The sequence below is a fragment of the Octopus sinensis genome, linkage group LG6 (genome assembly GCF_006345805.1).
Source record: "Octopus sinensis linkage group LG6, ASM634580v1, whole genome shotgun sequence".
NCBI classification, from domain to species: Eukaryota; Metazoa; Mollusca; class Cephalopoda; order Octopoda; family Octopodidae; genus Octopus; species Octopus sinensis.
The window spans coordinates 97,627,251-97,645,365 of record NC_043002.1 but is presented as its reverse complement, the minus strand read 5'-3'; positions in this window follow the sequence as shown (position 1 = coordinate 97,645,365).

Here is an 18,115-nt window from a genome sequence, read left to right as displayed (position 1 = left end):
TTGTTAGTGAACGTAAGTTCAAGACGTCGGTCTCGGTTGGCGAGGACCAGATTCCGTTGCAAAATTAAGGATACAGACAGGGAGTAATTAAAGTAGACATATACACACACGACAGTGGAAGACGCTTATTATGTTCACTTTACGTCGGAGCCTTTTGGGTAACGGCTGGCTGATAACTTTAAGCAGAAGATATAACAACGTATGAGGCATGTTTGAAACATGGAATTTGATGAAGATAACATTGTTCTTGATAAGATATTTTGGATCTTTTCGGTTTGAACGGCAGTTTTTTCTAGCGGTGTCATATGAAATTGTCAACCATAGTAATGACCTTAGTATCGATCTATTGCATTTCAATCTGTTTTAGGGTTAGGGTTATGGTTAGGGGTGGGGGGAGGGTATCTTTTTTTCTTCACAAATGTAAATAAACCCAATCTGTTTCTTTAACGGGGGGCATATTCATACGGCACAGAATATGTTTTATACCTCAATAGACGTCAGTGATTGGTTGAAATTGCAGAAATTGAAGAAAAAACAACAACAAATATCTTACAAACTATAGAATTTTCTCAATAAAGCAAAGAGAAAAAGATGTTTTATAAACAAATTCTACCAGTATACGAAGTTTAAAATTTTTTAGTTACCTTGAAATTATGTTAAAAACTGCCGTTCAAACCGAAAAGATCCGATATTTTTATTGTGTATATGTACACACACACATGCAAGCACACACACACATTACATTATATTACATATATAAATTCAAAATTTGAACCAGGGGAAGACAAGTACAATGGCTAAAAGAAACTTTGCAGCTGGAGTGTATCATTTATCTGTATATATATGCGTATTGAGTGTATGCGCATGTATGCTTGCATTATGTTGTGTTAGTATGTGTGCGCGCGTGTGTGTATGCATGCGTGTTTGTGTATGTGTGTGTATTTGTATGTATGCGTGTGATTATACATCTTTTATTTTAATGCCGCCTTGCGTTTAGCGAAATCGTTTCTGAAACAAATTTTGTAATTCATTATTTTCTTGCTTATGGTCAAATCCCGATGAAAGGTAAAGTCGACCACGGCGGAATTTGAACTCAGAACGTAAAGACAGACGAAATACCAATTTCTTTACTACCAACAAGGGGCTAAGCATTTCGCCCGGCGTGCTAACGTTTCTGCCAGGTCGCCACCTTACAAGACACAATATATTCTTTTGTACTCTAGGCACAAGGCCTGCAATTTTTGGGGCGGGTGTCAGTCGATTAGATCGAACCCAGTATGCAACTGCTACTTAATTTATCAATCCCGAAAGGATGAAAGGCAAAGTCGACCTCGACGGAATTTGAGCTCGGCTACCAGCTCGCCGCCTTAAATTAAAAATACATTACAACAAAAAATTAAAAAGAGAAAAAAGTCAGAAAAGAGCGTGATGAAAGAAAGAGTAAGAGCGGAAAAGGAGGCAGGAGAGAGAGAGAGAGGAGAGAGAGAGAGAGAGAGAGGAGGGAGGGAGGTAGAGTAAGAATAAGAGGAAAAAACAAGAGGGAAGTGAAAGGCAGGAGCAGAGAAAATATACAATATATCTTTCTTTGTTTATCACTGATTCATTCATCACTGATCTGGGAGAACACGGTACGCTCAGTTGCGAACCATGTCACACTTATCACGGACTGATCTGTGATAACACGTTCCGGCAATCAGTCAACGATTCTGCTTGGACCGCAAAACTGTGCTACAGCGATCACCCACAATGCTTAGCTACCCAGGTATCACGGACTATGACTTGTATTTACATCACCGTGTTGTGTATGTATTTTAAAAGCGGATTTACGCAATTGTCCCATCAACCTACCACCAGAGCAGAGAAAATAGATTATTATTATTGTTATTATTATTACTATTATTATTATTATTATTATTAGGTGGCGAGCTTGCAGAATCGTTAGCAGGCTTAGCGGTATTTCGCCCGTCGTTACGTTCTGAGTTCAAATTTCACCGAGTCGACTTTGCCTTTAATCCTTTCGGGGTCGATAAATTAAGTATCAGTTACGCACTGGGGTCGATGTAATCGACTTAATACCTATGTCTGTCCTTGTTTGTCCCCTCTGTGTTTAGCCCCTTGTGGGTAATAAAGAAACAGGTTTTCGTTTGTCTTTACGTTCTGAGTTCAAATTCCACCGAGGTCGACTTTGCCTTTCATCCTTTCGGGGTTGATAAATTAAGTACCTGTTGCGGCTGCCTACCCTTCCCACCAAATTTCAGGCCTTGTGCCTAGAGTAGAAAGGATTATTATTATTATTATTATTACTATCGTTTGCTTATCATATGTTATTAAACTTTACTCTTACTTTTTCTTCCAACTGTGAAACAATATCATTATGCGTGTTTAATATATTTTTGGAGTTACTATTTAGATGCCAGAGGGACAACCTGGAGTCTCGGAATGAGTCCTAGTCGCCCTACGCTTGCTTTTATTCATTTATCTCTGATTAATTTAACAGGTTTTTTTTTTTTCATTGAACCAAACACCCGTAATATATGAGGACAGAATGTATAGAAATATCAAGAGTATAAACATTGCTTTTTAACAAAATATTAACAAGTAAAATGTAAGCAGAATATGACGTGTTTACTTATGACCATTACGAATATTTCCCATTGGGTCTACTTGACAAACTCTTAATGACGCAATGACTGATTCGGACGATTACCAAATACTTAATCAATGCCATGCTTTGACCATCTGGCCATAATCCAGTGCCAACTGTTTTATTTATTGTCAGCAGTTCACCTCACGTTCTTTGACATTTGGCGAAATAAATGAAAGGTAAAGAGAAATAGAAGAGATGAAACAGCAATTTAGTTATATGAAGGCAATAAACAATCTACACGGACACTAAAATTACCATAGAGAAGCAAATTTTAACAAGCTGGCGCAGAGTAGGAACAAATAAATTCGTATGTGTATACGTGTATGTGCATACATACAGTAAATTAAGACGAGAAATACATTAAACAAATACGTATCTAACTATTACGTGGGGAGTCATTTTGCTTGTTGCTGTTTGCGTGCGTCTGTATGTGTGTGTGTGTGTGTGTGTGTGTGTGTGTGTGAAGTAGATAAATTAAATTTATCTACTTCAGGCTGTTGTGTATTATAAATTATTAATATCAACTTTCTAATTGCTTCTCTGTTACCTAAACATAGACTGTTATTTTAAATTAAATATAAATAAAAAATACCAACGTAAAAAAATCATCATTAAAAATACAGGGAAGGTTAATTAGATTTGACCAACTTAAATTGGGATGAAAAGCCCAACGAAATTCAGAGACTGCAGTAACTTTTCCGGGCTGTGGAGCTTTGTGGTTTCAATTTGAAAAAAGAGGCATTGTGTAATTGTCGTTCACTTGTAGGCGCAGGCGTGGCTTCTTAGGCACAAGGTTCCGGGTTCAGTCTCGCTACGTGACACCTTAGGCAAGTGCAAGTCGCTCTTACTATCGCCTTGGATCGGCCAAAGTGGATTTGATAGACGGAAACTGAAAAAAGCTGGTCGTCGTACACACACACACACACACCACACACACACACACACACACCACACACGCACACACACACACACACACACACGCACACGCACACACACACACACACACACACACACACACACACACACGAGGGCAATCTGAAAAGTTCATGGGCTGACTATGAAGGAGTGATGTTAAGGAGTGTGAAATTTTTTATGCATTAATTTCAACTTCTCTTATTAAAAACCGCATTGTTTCTGTCAAGGTAAACAGACATCTGACAGTTCAGAGAAGACTTCAGAATTAACTAGTCGCGACATCTCTTGAAAATGGGCAAAAATTGGTTTCGTGGTGTTATCAAGTGCTTATAGAGAAACGGTTTACCCTTCAAGGACATTCATACTGACATGGTTGCTACATTAAGCGATGATGCTCCAGTTTTATCAACAGTGCAAAATTGGGCAGCTGGATTTAGGAGAAGAAGAGAAAATCTTGAAGTTGACCTAAGCTCTGGATGTCCTGCAATTGCCACCACCGAGAAAAACATTGAACGTGCTCATCATATGGTGATGGATGACAGGTGATTGACTATAAATCAAACGGCCAATGTTATTAGCATATCCTGTGAGAGAGTTGAGAATATTCTGCACTATGAATTTGACATGACGAAACTTTCTACATGGTCCGCGCCACGTCTTCACATCATACTCTTTTACTTGTTTCAGTCATTTTGACTGCGGCCATGCTGGAGCACCGCCTTTAGTCGAGCAAATCGACCCCATGACTTATTCTTTGTAAGCCTAGTACTTATTCTATCGTTCTCTTTTGACCGAACCGCTAAGTTACGAGGACGTAAACACACCAGCATCGGTTGTCAAGCGATGTTGGTGGTGGTGGTGGGGGGGGGGGGGCAGACTCAGACACACAAACATATACACACACATACATATATATATATTTATATAACGGGAAGCTTTATGAAAATAAACAAAAGACGAAGGCAGGTGGAGTACAAACAAACAATTGTATTAGTATGGTGATCAGGAATATAAATAAAACAAGTCTTTTACGTTTCGAGCCTACGCTCTTCAATAGAAAGATATACAGAAAAGAAACACGGAGAGAAACAAGGAGAGAAAAAATGCGTGCAGAAGCTAGCGATTGAACATGGCGATCTGATTCTGGCCAGAAGTCAGAGATCAAACGTGAGACGCAAGAGCAAAAATAGGGGAGATAACAAGGTCAAATGACTTCGCCCCAACATAAGGGTGCGTGTGTGTATGAGAGAGTATGTGGTGCATATGAAAGGTCTGGACGTGTGTATGTATGATGTGATGTGTAATGTCGTATGGTGTAGTGTAGAGAAGGGAGAGTGAGAGAGAGAGTGTAGGAGGAGAGAGGAGAGGGGGAGGAGATGAGAGGAGAGGGGAGAGAGAGGGGGAGAGGGGAAGAGGGGAAGAAGGAAAGAGGAGGGAGGAGGGAGAAGAGGATATATATATACATATATACGACGGGCGTCTTTCAGTATCCGTCTACCAAATCCACTCACAAGGATTTAGTTGGCTCGAGGCTATATTAGAAGACAGTTGCCCAAGGTGCCACATAGCGGGACTGAACCCGGAACCATATGGTTTGAAAGCAAGCTACTTACCACACAGCCTCTCCTACGCCTACTCATGGGGAAAATCTGATACTGTTTCAGACACATCCAGACATTTTCCTTTAACGTTTCCTAAACAAGGATTTGTGTTGGCTTCGTTACTTTGAACCAGAGACAAAAAGACAATCCATGTATTGGAAACACCTCTCCTCACCTGCTCCAAAGAATGGAAACGTCATTTCATCTGCGGAATAGGTGATGGCCCTAGTTTTTTGGGATGCAAAAAGCATTATGTTTATTGATTATCTTCAAAAGGGCCACGTTAGCAATGGATAGTATTATGCCAGCTTGCTGAGGCCGTTACGAAAGGCTATCGAGACCAAACACCCAGGAAAACTGACGAAAGAGCTCTTGTTTCATCAGGACAATGCTCCAGTACACAAGTCCTTGGTTTCAATGGCTGCTGTGCGTGACTGTGGCTTTGAACTGGATGACCACCCTCTCTAATCTCATGACTTGTCCCCATCTGTTTATCATCCATCCCCAACATTGATAAACGCTTGGCTGGGAAGCAATGTCACAGTGATGATGAATTCATCTTGTTTGACGACCAACAGGATGAAAGCTTCTGCACTAACACAAGTGTGTAGGCTTTGTTGAAAAATAAACCTAATTTGGTCACATTGCATGGGAGCATCTTGGTCAGCTTATGAACTCCACCCACTCTCTCTCTCTCACACATATATATTTATAAAATAAATAATGATTTCAAATTTTGGCACAAGGCCAGCAATTTCCACCCCAGTACTTGACTGGTACTTAATTTATCGACTCTGAAAGGATGAAAGGCAAAGTCAACCTTGGAGAAATTTGAACTCAAACCTGCTAATGTTTCTGCCAACTCGCTGTTCGAAGTTCTTTTCTACTCTAGGCACAAGGCCCGTAATTTTTGGGGAGGGGACCAGTCGATTAGATCGACCCCAGTACGCAACTGGTACTTAATGTATCGATCCTGAAAGGATGCAAAGCAAAGTCGACCTCGACGAAATTTGAACTCAAAACCTGAAGACGGACGAAATGCCGCAAAGCATTTCGTCCGGCGTACTAAAGATTCTGCCAACTCGCCGCTCGATATTAATTAATGAAAAAAAATATATATCGTACATTTAAATATTTTAAACACGTATTTATAGAAAATGTTATCTAATTAACAAATTGCAATTTGTTAATTAAATAATGTTTAAATACGTCAGTTATATTAAATTTCAATGCTCGTGTAAAAACAAAACAAAAGCGAAAATACTTTCAGACGAGGCCACCGTTCGTATCAACATTGTTGTCGCTACGCAATAGCATATTTTCTTTTCCGCAGTCGATGTTTGCTGGTTTTTGGTTAACTGAAAAACATAGTTTCGAATATCGATCCTGAGTTAAATGTTATTAGGTCAGAGTTTATTCTGCTACCTCGCAGAGAAGACAATGTCTTGCTTTACAAAAAGTATAAAGACTCACAATTTGTAACAAAATAATCATGAATAAAAGAAGAAAAGCTTGTAATATTATACTGTATGTGATATTATAGAGTACTTCAGGTAGCAGGGGGTTAGCTGCTTGGATGGTGTTGTAGGGGGTGGTGGTGGCGGTAACCATTGTAGTTTCCCATTCTTACTGTAATAAATCTCTCAACGAAGCAAAATATGTTGTGGAGGTTTTATTATACATAACATTTTCTCAAGTATGGTTATTCATCTTAATTTTACTTAATGAAGAACGATTTGAATTTTTAATAACGTTGGAAAACAAGAAAATTGGAAAGAAATGTTATGAATAAAGAATCGGATGTTGAATAAATGAACAGACAGCAAAGTCAGGTGATAAGGGCATCAAAATATTGGCTTTAAATTTTGGCACAAGGCCACCAATTTTGGGGTAGTGGGGGAAATTGATTACATTGGCCCCAGCGCCTAATCGACCTCAAAAGGATAAAAGGCAAAGTGACCTAGGTAGAATTTGAACTCAGAATGTGAAGCCGGATGAAATGCCGCTAAGCATTTTGCCCGGCGTGCTAACGATTCTACCAGCTCGTCGCCTCAGGGGATGATCATGACAGTATCATCTATGTATGTTTGGTCGGCAGTCACAGCGCAGTGAAAACACAAAACCATAAAATGTCAGAGACTAGCGTATGAGTAGCAACCCCAATTTTGAGAACATGAATCAAAGACATTTCAGATAACATTAGGAAAATACCATTATGTCTATGGATGACATGTTGATTTATCTCAAGTAGCCCCATCGCAAAAGCCTAACACGTTATCATTCACCACAGATATGGTCGAGTGGTTAAGAAATTCGTTTTGTAACTATATGGCCTCGAAATCAATCCCACCGCGGCATTTTGAACAAGAGTTTTCTACCATACCATTAAGTCTAAGAAAACTTTTTGAATTAAAATTCAGTAAACGGGAACTGTGTGGAAGCTTTGCAGAAAGAGCGTTCTTGTTCTTGGTTACTAGACATCACCTGTCACTCGGTTTAACAGAACCACATTGAATTCTGGGGCTTCCAGCAAGTTTCACTTTATTGTAAGTATTCTAGCAGCGTTCCGGGTCTGAGGATAACCTCTTTTCATAAGTGTCGAAGGCTCTACGTTTATTTTTTTGACTTAGTAATTAAAAATGTATTCCACTCTTCACACCTTAACATAACTGACACTGCATGCGGTTATTTCTCTGTTGCTGACACTGACTTAAAATTGGACACTTTGCTATGTTGGACATTAATAGAATAGCCTATCTTGCTAGCGCTAAATGACTGACGACTTGCCGAGGAGAGTTAAAATTGTATTGTTCAAATTGTAGAGAATAATTATAATACCTATTTCTTTACTACCCACAAGGGGCTAAACACAGAGAGGACAAACAAGGACAGACAAACGGATTAAGTCGGTTATATCGACCCCGTGCGTAGCTGGTACTTAATTTATCGACCCCAAAAGGATGAAAGGCGAAGTCAACCTCGGCGGAATTTGAACTCAGAACGTAGCGGCGGACGAAATACCGCAAAACATATCGCCCGGCGTGCTAACGTTTCTGCCAGCTCGCCGCCTTCACGTAGAGAATAATTATAATACTTAATTTGACACGATAGAATGGTAGTGGCGTCTAATATCGTCTTCTGTCGATGTTTTAGGCATAAAAATCACGGAAAGTGAGGATATTCAATAGAATGTATAACAGAAAGAGTGTTCCGTAGATGTATAACAGAAAGAAAGTTTAGTGTAAAGAGTTACTAAGGAGTCTAACAGAGTAATAAATAAGAAAAGTAGAGCAGGAATTTGCAGGTTTAGATAAAGTTAGTTATATAGGCGTAGGATTGGCCGTGTTGTAAGTGGCTTACTTACCAACCACATGGTTCCGGGTTCAGTCCCACTGCGTGGCACCTTAGGCAAGTGTCTTCTACTATAGCCTCGGGCTGACCAAAGCCTTCTGAATAGATTTGGTAGACGGAAACTGAAAGAAAGCCCGTCGTGTATATGTATGTATGTATGTATGTATGTGTGTATGTGTGTGTGTATGTATGTATGTATGTATGTATGTGTGTATGTGTGTATGTATGTATGTGTGTGTGTGTGTATGTATGTATGTATGTATGTGTGTATGTGTGTATGTATGTATGTATGTATGTGTGTGTGTATGTATGTATGTATGTATGTGTGTGTGTATGTATGTATGTATGTATGTATGTATGTATGTATGTATGTGTGTGTGTGTATGTATGTATGTATGTGTGTGCGTGTGTGTGTGCGAATGTGTTTGTCCTCCACCATCGTTTGACAACCGATGTTGGTGGATTTGTTCGACTAAAGGCGGTACTCCAATATGGCCGCAGTCAAATGACTGAAACAAATAACTGAATAAAAGAATACAAAACTACTAGTTTAGTTTTAGAAGCGACAGAGAGAGAGAGAGAGGGAGAGAGAGGGAGAGAGAGGAGAGAGAGAGAGAGAGAGAGAGAGAGGAGAGAGAGAATGTTGTTGATTGAAGTGGTAATTATCACTGAAATTACCTTTTTTTGATTTGGTTCAGACTTTTTGCATTATACAATGCTAATAGCTCAGCGTCAGTAATGGTGCTGGGTATATTCTCATTGTTGCTATGGTAGTAGTTATAATGTTCTTGTTATTACTGATAATGGAAAGTGTGTGACATGTTAATGATTGTTGCAATCTTAGCCATAGCGGTCAGGTATCATTGATAAGACAACGCCGAGAAAGTGGGTCGAGAAACACAACAATACAGTAGAAATACAGTTTGCGTCGTTGTTTTGATTAGAGTCAAAGCTATTAGTCATTAGGCAACTGTTATATTTTAATTGACTACTCAGAAAACACTCTCGGTTGCATGTAGAAGTAAGCGCTTCAAACATCAAAATATCGTCAGTCGATTGAAGAAGGAAAAAGAAAAAAAACTTAAAAGATATGATAGAAAATGAAAAACAATAGCGGAATTAGCTGTGTAAAGAATGGTAAATGTATGAGGAGAGATAAAAAATGGAGTTTGAAGAAAACTTCACTGAATACGATCAATTTAAACGACGATCACGTAATTTCTGTTACTTTTCCTTTTAACGTTTCATTTCAATGAATAAATTAAACAAGAAGAACGGAGTAAATAAATAAATAAAATGTATTAGTTGAATGCAATGTTAAGTTTCAACATCACAATTTAACGCTACATCACAAGACAGATGAACTCTGATTTTGTATATCAACTTTCCAATAAATATTTTAACTCAATCATGATTCACATCAGGTACGACCTGGATTAAGTAGTTAATTCACTGCTCAGCCTTCAATAACTGTTATTGCAAAATTCAATTCACGTTCAAGTTGTTGAATCCACAGGCCATCGAGCGGTGATGTTCAAAATTAAAAAGTTGCTATGGGTTATTTCAAGATCATTGCTGAACAGTCATCGTGTCAGAGGGTAAAAACAAGTTTTAAAGTTAATATGTTTTTGTTAAATTGCTTTTGCAACGAGGCATAAAGCAGGAATATAACTCTCGCTTATCAAAAAGCTTCCTTTGCCCTCATATTTATTGGTACTCCGTCTGTTATGACGATGAGTGTTCAAGTTGATCCGACCTGCGGTACAACCTGCTCGTTCCGTATTTCTTCTGCCGTTACGTTCTGAGTTCAAATTCCGCCGAGGTCGACTTTGCCTTTCATCCTTTCGGGGTCGATAAATTAAGTACCAGCTACGCACTGGGGTCGATGTAATCGACTTAATTCGCTTGTCTGTCCTTGTTTGTCCCCTCTATGCTTAGCCCCTTGTGGGCAATAAAGAAATAAGAAGCTTGCTTCCCAACCATATGGTTTCGGACACAGTCCCACTGCGTGGCACCTTGGGCAAATGTCTTCTACTGTAGCCACGGGCCGATCAAAGCCTTGTGAGTGGATTTGGTATACGGAACCTGAAAGAAGCCCGTCGTATATATATATATATAATATATATATATATAATATATATATATATATATATTATATAGAGGGCATTATTACACATAAATTCCGCACGCTAGGAGGGACTCTTAAAGTCAAAACTACCAAAATAAACATATCGTACTGAATGCAAGTCATTTAAAAACAGAATTTAGTTGCAGATCACCAGTGATTTCGTAATCAAAGCAGTGGCTGCGTCCCTTACTCATCAGTACAGCGATTCAAGATTTATAATGAATGAACAAAATCAACATACCAGACGAACAACCATCGTATCCACCGTAGCATATAGAACTGTTCACCCCTTATACATCTATGTAAATGGCGGTCTTTTTCGAATTGCATTTCGGTAACAACGTGCTTATTCGGAATAAAAATTCAGTATTGAATTATTCCGGTGAAATTTATAATTTAAAAATAGGATAAAATCTTCATAAGAAATTATAAAGTAGTTAGCGTGAAAAACCTAATAAGAGAAAAAAATCTGTAAATTTTTTCACTTGAATATATTTATTTATATTATATAGAGGGCATTATTACACATAAATGCCGCACGCTAGGAGGGTATACATGGTCTCATTAATAAGTATCCCGACTTTTGCCATAGTAACGAAGCTAAAGAACGTAGAGTAAAGCTGCTTAGCAGAGATTGACCTTGAACTCTGCAGTGCATACGCACTAAGTTTTAACGATCTAGTTCACTTTCGCTGTTTACAGCAATGCTTGGAAGGTAGGTGTGTAGGGTGTGATCGTCGCATTGGCCATGATAGAGAAAGTTGTCATGGCGGTACCTACACAAAGTTGCAGAAAGTGTATGGAGAGGAGTGTATGAGCCGCACACATGTGTACGAGTGGTTCAGACATTTCCAATTTGGCTGAAAAAATGTCGATATTGGCGAACGTCCTGGGAGACCCGCAACCAGTAGAACTGAGAAAAACATCGCAGATATGCGTGCAGCTGTGAGGGGAAATCATCGAATCACGATCCATGAGTTATCAAAGGATGTACAGATTCATTTCCGTCGATTATCACTGAAGATTTGGGCATGAGACGTGTGTCTGCCAAGTTTGTGCTAAAACTGCTTTCAGCTGACCAAAAAGACCCCCAGGTTTCAGTAGCACAAGATCTTTGATTGTGTCGAAAACGATGAAAACCTTTTGAAAAATTTGCGTAGGCTTCTGAGCAGATATCGCTAAGCTTTTGGCAAAATTTGGTGCTGATTCTCTGCTCAACTTTCTCTGTCATGGTTCAATGCGATGATCACACGCTACACACGTTCCTTCTTAGCACTTCTGTAAACAATAGAAGTGAGCTAGACCGTTAAAACTTAGTGAGCATACACAGCAGATTTTAAGGTCAATCTATGCCAAGCGACTTCACTCTGTGTGCTTTAGCTTCGTTACTATGGCAAGAGTCCGGATACTTATTGATCATACCACGTATATATGTATATGTTTGTGTGCCTGTGTTTGTCCTCCCACCATCGCTTGACAACTGATGCTGGTGTGTTTACACCCTCGTAACTTAGTGATTCGGCAAAACAGAGCGACAGAATAAGTACCAGGCTTATAAAGAATAAGTCCTGGAGTCGATTTGTTCGACTAAAGGCGGTGCTCCAGCAGGGCCGCAGTCACATGACAGAAACAAGTAAAAGAGTAAAAACAAACCTCACAGTTCACAGAGTAATCTGAATGTTAAAAGGTTAAACGTGTCTTTTGATTCTCCTACGACTGTTCGGCAATAGAACTGATCTTGTCTATAGCGGAGAAAGGCACGTGGCTTGGTGGAAGCACGTGATTCTGTGAAGGCGCGTGGCTCAGTGGTTAGGGTTCTTGGGTCACGATCGTCAAGTCATGTGTTCGACACCCGGCTGTGCATTGTGCCTTTGAGCAAAGCACTTTATCTCACGTTGCTCCGGTCCACTCAGCCAGCAGAAATGAGTAGTTTCTGCAATTCAAAGGGGTCAGCCTAGTTACATTCTGTGCCACCTGAAGTTCCCCGAGAACAACGTTAAGGGTACGCTTGTCTGTGGAGTACTCCGCCACTTGCACGTTAATTTCCCCAGCAGGCTGTTCCGTTGATCGGGTCAACTGGAACACTCATCGTCGCAGCCGACGGAATGCCAGTACTGTATTGAATTTTAATACTGGCTTACAGCGTTTTTCAATCGCAGTGTATTCTCTGGCAGCGGCTTAGCCCTCGGTTCATGTTTGTTCTCTAGCACAGTGGACACGTGTAACCATGGAGTAAGATATACATGCAGGCATTACAGGCCACATTGTGGGAAACCGAGCTTCATGCCTTTTACGGAGCAGCTTCTCAATTTCCTGATCGTTGTCGTCAAACCAGTCTTGGTGTTTACGCGTGTTCTGGCCCAGATGAGTGAGTGCAGTGTTGTACATTACGTCTCTGAACACCACACAATCCTCTTCTGCTCTTTTTGCACCAACATCGAGTTGGCTCAACTTGCTGTCCAGATTCTCGCTGACGTTCTGCTTCACATGGTGCCATTCCAATCTGCAGATGCTTAATTGCTTATTTGCCGTTCGGAACCAACTCCTTGCCTTCAGTCCCAGTAGAACACCAGTGCCCAACCTACAGCAGAGCCGATCGGCCACAGCCGCGCATATTTATTTCTTTACTACCTACAAGGGGCTAAACACAGAGGGGACAAACAAGGACAGACAAACGGATTAAGCCGATTATATCGACCCCTGTGCGTAACTGGTACTTAATTTATCAACCCCGAGAGAATGAAAGGCAAAGTCGACCTCGGCGGAATTTGAACTCGGAACGTAACGACAGACGAAATACGGCTACGCATTTCACCCGGCGTGCTAACGTTTCTGCCAGCTCGCCGCCATATTGCACCCCATTCTCTTCTCCCATGTGATGTTCTTGGTCATCGTCGACTAGGGCGGTCGAATTAATAACTAATACAGGGCACATCTATCATTGTGTATTGGATTCGCTGTTAAATACTTTAATATGAAACCATTGATCATGTTGTCTCCATGTGCAGTCTTCTTGCGCCCATAGAGTACCTTATCAGTCATGATAGAGCTTCACAATATATCCACTGGGTAATTTGCAAAAGCCTGGACTTGCCCCATGATAAAAACTGGTGGGAACGCAAACCACTTCCAGTAATTGAAAAAGTTCACATCTCACTGCCCTGGAACTTCACCATTTAAACTGACAGAAAGATAGATGCAAATAGGCCAGACATCATATTGAAAGACTTGAAACAAAAGTCATGTCTCCTCATTGATATGACTGTCCCAATCGATATAAACGTATCTGTCAAGACCTATCAACAACTGAGCGAGTATAAAGATCTTGAAATAGAAATTAGCAAAATGTGGAACCTGAAGACTAAAACAATACCTGTTGTCATAGGTACGCTGGGAATGATAGCAAAAGGGGCTGATTCCAGGATACCCCAAAATGGCAGGAATTCAAAAGATAGTGCTCATTGGAATTGCCCATATCCTACGCAAAATACAGTCTAGGTAATCTCAAATTTTAAAACAAACACATAATTTTCTTATGGTTTCTCAAACATTCTCTAGAACAACACTATGTACAAAACCAAATATATGGCACACTAGGCATAGCACCAACATGGACTTCTAACTTGTTGTTTCTTGAGGTCTCTGGGTGAGACTTGGAGCCAACTTGTACAAATGTAAAGCAAAAGTCAAACATAGAATAATAATAATAATAATACAATATAATATAATAATTAATAATAATAATAATAATAACATCGATAAATAACTTAGGAATGAGAACCCAGGTTCGAAATTTTCCCAAGACATGATGAATTGTCGAGTACCTATGACAACATGTATTGTTTTAGTTTCATGGTTCCCATTTTCTAATTTCTATTTCAAGATCTTTATACTCGCTCAGTTGTTGATAGGTCTTGACAGATACGTTTATATCGATTGGGACAACTTCAAAAGCGGAAGAACGTTCCTGGAAGACGATGAGCGATCTAGAAGATCTGCCACGAGCGCCACCTACCGGAACTGTGGAGAAAATTCATCAGCTTGTGCGTGAAGATCGTCGGGGGATAATCAACGATGTTTTGAAGCATTCGAAGGAGGAGATTCGACGAGAGCGACCGGATCTGTGGAGCGCAAAAATTTGGATTCTTCACGACGACGATGGACCCTGTAACTGAGTTCTCCTCACTCTTTACTCTTTTACTCCTTCACTTGTTTCAGTCATTTGACTGCGGCTATGCTGGAGCACCGCCTTTTAGTCGAGCAAATCGACCCCGGGACTTATTCTTTTTGTAAGCCCAGTACTTATTCTATCGGTCTCTTTTACCGAACCGCTAAGTGACGGGGACGTAAACACACCAGCATCGGTTGTCAAGCAATGCTAGGGGGGATAAACACAGACACACAAACATATACACACACACACATATATATATATATACATATATACGACAGGCTTCTTTCATCTTCCGTCTACTAAATCCACTCACAAGGCATTGGTCGGCCAGGGGCTATAGCGGAAGACACTTGCCCAAGATGCCACGCAGTGGGACTGAACCCGGAACCATGTGGTTGGTTAGCAAGCTACTTACTACACAGCCACTCCTGCGCCTAAACTCGTGAGTTTTTCGTCAAAAACATCATGGTGTCGCTTCCATACTCGCTCTTTTCGCCAGATTTAGCACCTGTGGATTTCCACCTCTTCCTCAAAATGAAATGGGGTTACCGTTGTCGAGATCAAGAGAGAATCGCAGAAGGTCTTCGACTCACTTACGGTAAATGACTCCCAGGCCTGGGTTCCAAAAATGGCAGGGACGCTGGAACCGAACCGGTGCAGTGCTGCGCAAGGTGACTATTTCGAAAGAGATGATGTTAAAATTTGGGTAAATAAGTTATCTTTTATTAAATATAACCAGTCCAGGAACCTTTTGATATCATCTCGTATAGAGTGAAAAAGAGAAAGAGAGAGAGAGAAAGATAGAGAGAGAGAGACAGGGAGATAGGGAGAAGAGAAAGGAGGAGAGAGAGAAAGAGAGAGAGACAGGGAGAGGAGAAAGGAGGAGAGAGAGAAAGAGAGAGAGAGACAGGGAGAGGAGAAAGGAGGAGAGAGAGAAAGAGAGAGAGACAGGGAGAGGAGAAAGGAGGAGAGAGAGAAAGAGAGAGAGAGACAGGGAGAGGAGAAAGAAGGAGAGAGAGAGAAGAACGAGAGGGTTATTCAGGCATAAACTCACAAAAATACACATTCAAATATAAATGTGTATTTACAGATACAAACATAAACGAACACACACACACTGACAGTCTGATAAGCGCAGGCTAGTAATATCCGAATAAAGATAAAAACCTAAAAGAAAAAGAAAAAAAAATGAGTTAACCACGTTAAAGAGAATAAAAATAGTGTTTCTAGTGATGGAAGCCAGACTGAGATTGAACAGTCTGATAAATGTGAAGAATTGCAACGTTGATCTTGGTATTTAGGACAAAAATAGACTTATTTACTGTCACAGAGGTTCATGTTCACTCTGCGCTTCATTCCGACGAAACTATTGAATAATTGAAGCTAAAAAAAAACAAAAAACGAAATTTAAAACGAAAAAAATAAATCAATACATGTAATTTAGCTCATGTGATGTAAAAACAAAAAAAAAAAAAAAAGGTATACCAACCACACCCGAAAAACTCCTCATCGGAAAAGGTCATGGTGCAACAGATAAATTTTTCGCCTTATTTCCATTTTATGTTTCGAATATTTTTCCAATATCATGAAAAAAAAAAAAGCAACAACAAAAAGAAAAAGAAACAAAAAACAATAAGAAAAAAAACAAAAAACAAAAAACAAAAAACAAAAATAAACAAATACGCGTTACTTCTTTCTTCCTTTTTCGTTTAGTTTTCTTGGTCTGATCTTAGTTCTAATACAATGTATTTTAAAAATTATTTTCAGCGTGTTTTATGTTCATGTACATCCTGTACGTTGTATTTTCAGTTCTAAATTTTTCTCTGTAATGGATATGACTGCATCAAATCACGTTAGTAGTTGAACGACAAGAAAACTGAAGTCACTCTCTGTTGGATGGGAAAAAATAGCATAAAACTAGACTGGAAGGCGTTGAATTTACACACGCACACGTTTTTAGATCGCATTTACAACAAGGGCAGTCTGACCGACCAATAAATCTTCACTTGCCAAGGAACTTCAGCGACTTACTAATTACCCGTTAAGCCTTCACTTTCATAGTTTCTATAACCTTCCTGTCCCTCTGAACTACCAACACTCTCCAACAATGGTTCACAATTGGGATCCGTACATAATTTCATTATCAAAATTCTATCTTCCGCCGAGGTCGACTTTGACTTTCATCCTTTCGGGGTCGGTTAAGTAAGTACCTATTTCTTTATTACCCACAAGGGGCTAAACACAGAGGGGACAAACAAGGACAGACATAGGTATTAAGTCGATTACATCGACCCCAGTGCGTAACTGGTACTTAATTTATCAACCCCGAAAGGATGAAAGGCAAAGTCGACCTCGGCGGAATTTGAACTCACAACGTAACGCAGACGAAATACCGCTAAGCATTTCGCCCGGCGTGCTAACGTTTCTGCCAGCTCGCCGCCTTATTAAGTAAGTACCAGTTACGCACTGGGGTCGATGTAATCGACTTAATCCCTTCCCCCAAATCTGAGGCCTTGTGCTTCCGGTAGAATGGATTATTAAAATTCGATCTTCAAGGCGGCGAACTGGCAGAATCGTTAGCGCGTCGGGCAAACCGCTTAGCAGCATTTCGTCCGCCCTTACGATCTGAGTTCAAATTCCGCAGAGGTCAACTTTGCCTTTTATCTGTGCCAATTACGCACTGGGATCGATGTAATCGACTAGGCCCCTCCCCCAAAATTTCAGGCCTTGTGCCTATAGTAGAAAGGATTATTAATATTCTGTCTGCAATAAATTGGTTATACTTGTACGATGCGCAAAATATTTTGACAGTTTTTTTTAAAAATGCATTTCCTAATAATATCTAACTATAAAAACATTGAATAGCTTTATGGGTCCACACAAGTAAAATGGGAATCACAGGGGTTCATAGGTAAAAAATGGCTGCGGACTACAGCGTTTTAAGACTCGCTGATAAGTGTAGTGGTCTGCGTAGCTAAATAGTTGAATGATCTCCCTTGCAAGAAAGATTATAGAGTAACCTCCCTTTACCATGTTTCTCGAAGCATCTGTGTCATGAAACGTGATTCTTAATTCAGGAAGCTTAACGTTTCTCTTGGAAGTTTCTAGAATGTCTAGCTTTCCATTGATAAAAACTGCTTGCTAACCCAGCTTTTCACTTCTTAGTCGATTAGACTTAGAACCATTTACATCATTGTTATGTCCGTCTATTTCTTTACGTCACATGACTGAAAACCACCTCTTAGCTGTTATTTCTACATTTTCTATCACTGAACTTTCTTGTATAGATTCCTTCATTC